Here is a 6,063-nt window from a genome sequence, read left to right on the forward strand (position 1 = left end):
GACACTACTAAGTGACTTTCACTTTCTTTTCACTGAGCTCAAAAGGAAGCAAGCCTGCCAACTGCTTGATCTCAGAGTTGTGGGACAACCCACTTCTGAGTCCAAGCCACTTAGTTTTTGGTGCTTTATTAAGGCTGCCCTAGCACACCAACCACTTCCAGAGCTGGCTGCTATGGGTGACATCAAGGACAAGAGATCGTTACAGATGGAAGGAGACATTGCAGTCCCACAGAAAGGAGGAGGACTTCACCAGCCCCAGGAGTGCTTCCATCCAGCCCCAGCTCCACAGGCCTGCTACCCTGTGTTGCCCTAAAGAGCAGCTTGCCATTCCCAGCATTTTGGAATCCTCAAAGCCACACCCCTCCCCCATCCCAATAGTCAGGAACATCATTTTTTAGCCACAATGGCATGTCTTGTGTTTCTTTGTGATTTTACTTCCACGTTTGTCCATGTTTTGTCTTTCCAAGTGACCGCACACTCCCTGGAGGCTGGGACTATGTTATAAACCACCTGGGTGTCAGGAGACCTCTTTGTGAAAAATTTTGGGTGTGACCTTAAGCTTGTTGCCTTTCCCCAGGTTTCGGCACCTATAGACTAAAATCTGGGCTTCCCAGGTGGTGATAGTGGTAAAGAACCTACCTGTCAATGCAGGAGACACAGGTTCGATCCCTGGCCTGGGAAGATCCCCTGGAGAAGGGCATGGCAACACTCCAGTATTCTTGCCTGGGAAATCCCATGGACAGAGGAGCCTGAAGGCTTCAGTCAATAGGGTCTCAAAGAGTTGGCCATGACTAAAGTGGCTTAGCACGCACACAGCCTAGAATCCCGAGCTTCCCTGGTGGCTCAGACAGTTAAGAATCCGCCTGCAATGCAGAAGTCCTGGGTTCATTTCCTGGGTTGGAAAGATCCCCTGGAGAAGGGAATGGCAACCCACTCATGTCCTTGCCTGGAAAATTCCACGGACAGAGAAGCCTGGTGAGCTACAGTCCTTGGGGTCACAAAGAGTTGGACACAACTGAGTGACTAACATTTTTACTTCTTTCTTCAGACTAAGATCCTAATCGCTAAGGCCCGTAGAGGCATGCTATTCTGTGATTCTGATTCTAAGCATGCTTGTTATTTAATCAACCTGCCTGTTGCAAATACTAAAGGAGGAGGGACCCAGGAAACTCATCTCTTAGAGGTACAGAAAAGTTAGTCTCTTGTGATTACATGAGTCAGAATCATTTAATAAAGGGGCAAGACTCCAGGGGCTTCAGTTCAGTTCAGTCTCTCAGTCATGTCCGACTCTGTGACCCCATAGACCGCAGCACACCAGGCCTCCCTGTCCATCGCCAACTCCCAGAGTTTACTCAAACTCATGTGTCCATTGAGTCGGTGATACCATCCAGCCATCTCATCCTCTGCCGTCCTCTTCTCTTCCTGCCTTCAATCTTTCCCAGCATCAGGGTCTTTTCCAAGGAGTCAGTTTTTTGCATCAGGTGGCCAAAGTATTGGAGTTTCAGCTTCAACATCAGTCCTTCCAATGAGTATTCAGGACTGATTTCCTTTAGGATGGACTGGTTGGATCTCCTTGCTGTCCAACGGACTCTCAAGAGTCTTCTCCAGCACTGTAGTTCAAAAGCATCAATTCTTTGGTGCTCAGCTTTCTTTATAGTCCAACTCTCACATCCATATGTGACTACCGGAAAACCCATAGCTTTGGCTAGACGTATCTTTGTTGGCAAAGTAATGTCTCTCCTTTTTAATATGCTGTCTAGGTTGGTCATAACTTTTCTTCCAAGGAGCAAGTGTCTTTTAATTTCATGGCTGCAGTCACCTTCCGCAGTGATTTTGGAGCCCATAAAGTCTGCCACTGTTTCCACTGTCCAGGGGCTTAGGGTTAAGATAGTTCTCTGTGGGTTCCAAACCCCATTGAGTGCTCTTCCTAGAGTCCAAGACCCTCCTGCTTCAGAGCCTGCCTTTCTAGAAGGCCATTTCCTTAGTGATGCTGAAACCTTTCCTCCTTCGGTGAAGGTGCCTGACCCTGGAGACTGTGTTGCCCACCAGGGCTCGGCAGCTGTGTGCCTTTGAGAAGCCTCCTGCTACTGCTTTGAGGGATTGGAGGAACATGGTCTTTCCATGTGGTTACAGTACATTGGGTAGACCATGCTTTGTGTCTTACATGGGAGGGATTACAGCATTCCTTAGCCTCCTATTGAGAACCTTGAACCAAATCTGAAAGTACTGAATGGTCTCCCTGATGGCACACACCTCAAACCTGGGTACATGTGTAAACTGTGCTCTTTTGGTTCCAGGAAATAGGGACTCACTCAAACCAGGCCAAGTGCAATGGGTGATATAGAAGTAGAGGCAGAAACCTTATTATGAAGTGGTTATAAGAGAGATGGAATCTTCTAGAAATCAACCTGGTGGTGGCAGGGCATTCTAGTTAAAATCCTGCCCAGGGATCTCATTGTGGTGCCATTAATGACACCCGCCTTCTCCCCAGGGGATCAGCTTCTCTCTGCGTTGCTTTCTTTTTCTTTCCTTATCCCAATTCTCTTAGTGTTTTCCAAAGATACCTCTGATAGAACGCATAGTTTCTAGAAGGCACAGAGTGAACATTTTTATTATGAATGATGACTCTTTTCATTTATGTTGTAAGAACTATATCTTGAAAGTGAGTTGATTTAAAGAAAACTAGTACATAAATGTTCAAGGTATGATGAGATAGCAAAATCATGAAGGTGGATTACAAATCACCTAAACTGGAGAAACAATGGACTGGCTGGTTGTCTCCAAATGTCACTGTAAATCCCCAGGACACAAGATTCTAGTGGCCCAACTCATCATTGCCTCTCTCAGGCAGCACTTTGCTCTGGGGTCCCGTGTCCATCCTTAGACAAATCAAGGAGGCAGGTCACGTGGTATGAGATGTGCCCAAGGTCTGACTCCTCCATCAGGGCTGGGACAAAGTAGTTTTTTCTTTTTGAAAAATTCTGTGTTCAGGTGCAGTTTGATGTGTTATTATGGCCCCTGGTTTTCCATTGCAACTTCTTGAACTGCTGCTGTTCTGGAGTTTCTGAGGTGGGTGTGTATATCCCCCTACTCCCCGCCCCGACACCTCTACTCTGAGGAGCAGTTATGAGATAGAATGCGATTGCTGATACCAATGTGCTTTGAAAATCCTAAGTGCCTCACAAATGCCAGATGTTATTACCGTGTTTAATAGATATACTACTCTGAGTGACACAGAGAGGCAGATGAACCCAGATTCCAAAGGAAATAGCTCATTTTTCCCAAGAAAAGAGGTGATTGAACTTCTACCAACAAGCAGTTGTATGAACTCAGATCAGTTGACCACATCTTAGCTGTATGACCCTGGACAAGTCCCTGCATCAGCTTTCTCATTTCTGCAATGGGAACATTTGTGACTGATCTTCTTTCCCTCCAGGTGGGGTCAGAGGCAGGAACCTGCCCTCCACTCTCTGCCCCAGTGACAGTAGCCTAGTTTCTTCACCTCAGTCCCTTCCTGGGTCGAGGACAGATTTCAACAAGGTGATCCTTACCATCCTTCATCCTTTCCAGCTCCTAAGTTGATTCTAACCAACCCCTCTTTCCAGGTCCACCCTCCAACCACTACTCTGGTCCTTAGCAACTTTTCCTCTCAAAACCCCACAACCGAGAGAAAAGCATCAGATACCCTGTTTTAAAAGTCATGCATTTGTGAAAAGTTGTGCTCCAGTCACGCTTTGGTAATAAAAATTCTGTATTCCCTCTGCCCCAGCTTAACTGTTTAGAGATGTTTGCCTTTTACCTGTTATTGATTGTCAATTGGCTGCAGTCACTCTTTGATCTTCTCTTGTGTTTGAACTTGAATGCCACCCACACTGTCTGCCCCAGCCTCCTCTTCTCTCTATTAAACAGTAATGATATGTAAACAAACTCGGAGGCCCCTGGGGAGCCAAGCAGCCCTGGGGCCAGCCTCCCTCGGGCCTGTGAATTGTCATTCCTGAAGCTGTTTTGTAAGTTCTTCTGCCAAGTGTCTATGGGAGCAGAGGGATCATTTCCCCCCCTTTCAAAGAGCAGGGTGAGCCGAGGCCTTGAGCTGGCGAGTCCTTTAAAGTTATCTTCAAAGGAAACCTGAGCTGCAAAGCTGGCCATGTGGCTGGCAGAGGGGCAATGTGACTTTCTGAGGTTCTCTCAGGGGCTTTGGGTGGTCAGCTCCCGCAGGCTTCCCAGCACGTGCTTGGAGCCTGCTGCAGAGGCACTGCCAAGGGACACCACTGTCCAGGCAGTGGCCTGAGGGCCCAGGGAAGGCTCTGCCTCATGCCCCCGCCCGGAACGGGACAGGGCAGTGAGGAGTTTCTCCTCTGGGCAGGCAGCCATGACCACACTTGTCCTCACCATTCTTAGTTCCTGTCAGTCAAACTTGGTTTCTGAGGGGGGTTGAGGTAAAATAAAACCGAGTGCCAAAGCAAGCCAGGGTGAATCACGGAATCGTAAACAATCTAGTTAATCTGATTCCCTCAGGGGTGGGTGGGAAAGGGACTCAGAGGGGTAATGGTTGTCACTCAGGAAGAGGCGGCTGACTTCCACCAGAGTTCTTGGTGCAAAGAATGCTTCTTCAGGGATAGGGTTTGGCTTGGCTCATAGGGATTCATAAAACTTATGGGTCTATAGATGTCTGTCTATCACCTAGCAGACAGCAAAAATCCTCCAAAGGCACCAAGGGTGAGGAAGGCAAGAGTCAAAGCTAAGGCTTCCCATGCTGTCTTTGGACTCCAGGAGAGAGAAACTGTTTATGAAGCCAGGAGGCAAGATGAGCCTTCTCACTTCACAGAATGAGCAAACTCTCCAAGACCCAGAAGGAGAAAAGGACCCACACATTGGTGTCAGAAGGGCTAGAACTGAGGTCGTTCATTTAAAGTTCAGCCTAGAGCTCTGAGTGAAAAATAAAGTGAATGAAGACAGTTTAAAAAAATACCAGAAAAACAGAAAGAGGAGGGAACCAGCCAGAGATAAGAGGCAAGAGGTCCATTCAAAATCCCTGACCTGGGTGCCACATGAGCAGAATCTGGCATCGGTGGTCCATCCTTCTGCCAAGAGCCGAAGGTGGGCCCTGCCCAGCAACCAGACGCAAACCCCAGCCTCAGTCTTTCCCTGCCCTCCATGAGCACCGCCCACCCAGGTGAAGAGCTAGGGAAACAGACCCGTTCAAGTCCTGACTCCAGCACAAGGAAAAAAATCCAGGACAAACCGATTTGACTTTTCAACATTTTATTCTTGTATTTGTACAGCTATATTTTACAACGCGGTAATGCAGTTTAGACACAGCCAAACCCTGTCTCCGGAGTAGTTATAACACAAGCATGACGCAGAATGTGATGAGACAAACATTCCCAAAGAGAGCTTAGTTAGTGACAACTCCAAGTCCCTGTGTCTGCCTATACTTCCAAAAGGGATGGCGCAGTCGTCCCCTGTTGAAAACTTCCATGAAAAAAGGCACCGTAGGACACGTTGTACAGGTATATACAAACCAAAAACTAGAACAAAACTACACGTTTTTTCCTTCCGCAGCTTTTTTTGTTCTTTTTGTTTGTTTAATACACACTTTGTAAATTGTAAACCTTCACTTGCAAAAAAATACAAATACACTGAGGCATTTTAGACAAAATATTTTCTTACTTATACAGATGCAATACTTAAAATAGTCTCTTAAGTGCTCTTTCTCAATAAAGATTCTCAGATCCGTGTCTGCCTGCAGATACAAAATCGAGCCTTTAACGCAGTTTTATATTTTTAATATATCTTTTTTAGGTTTATATATATTTATTTTATATATATATATATTTATATATTTACAACTCTGCCATATATTCCTTCACCTTTGGTTAAAAAAATTAAAGCCCTCTCTTTGATAACATACTGAAGTCTCTTCTTTTAAAAGAATGCACATTTACATACAAAAGAAACATCTGATCCCACAAAACATATACATTCCTCATTTTGCAGACTAAGTCAAGTCAGAACTTTTGCGTACTCCCCCCGCTTTGTTATATAAAATGATTTTGCTTTTTG

This window comes from Giraffa tippelskirchi, chromosome 2, assembly GCF_054371585.1.
Source record: "Giraffa tippelskirchi isolate mGirTip1 chromosome 2, T2T-mGirTip1v1.2.pri, whole genome shotgun sequence".
Classification (NCBI taxonomy): Eukaryota; Metazoa; Chordata; class Mammalia; order Artiodactyla; family Giraffidae; genus Giraffa; species Giraffa tippelskirchi.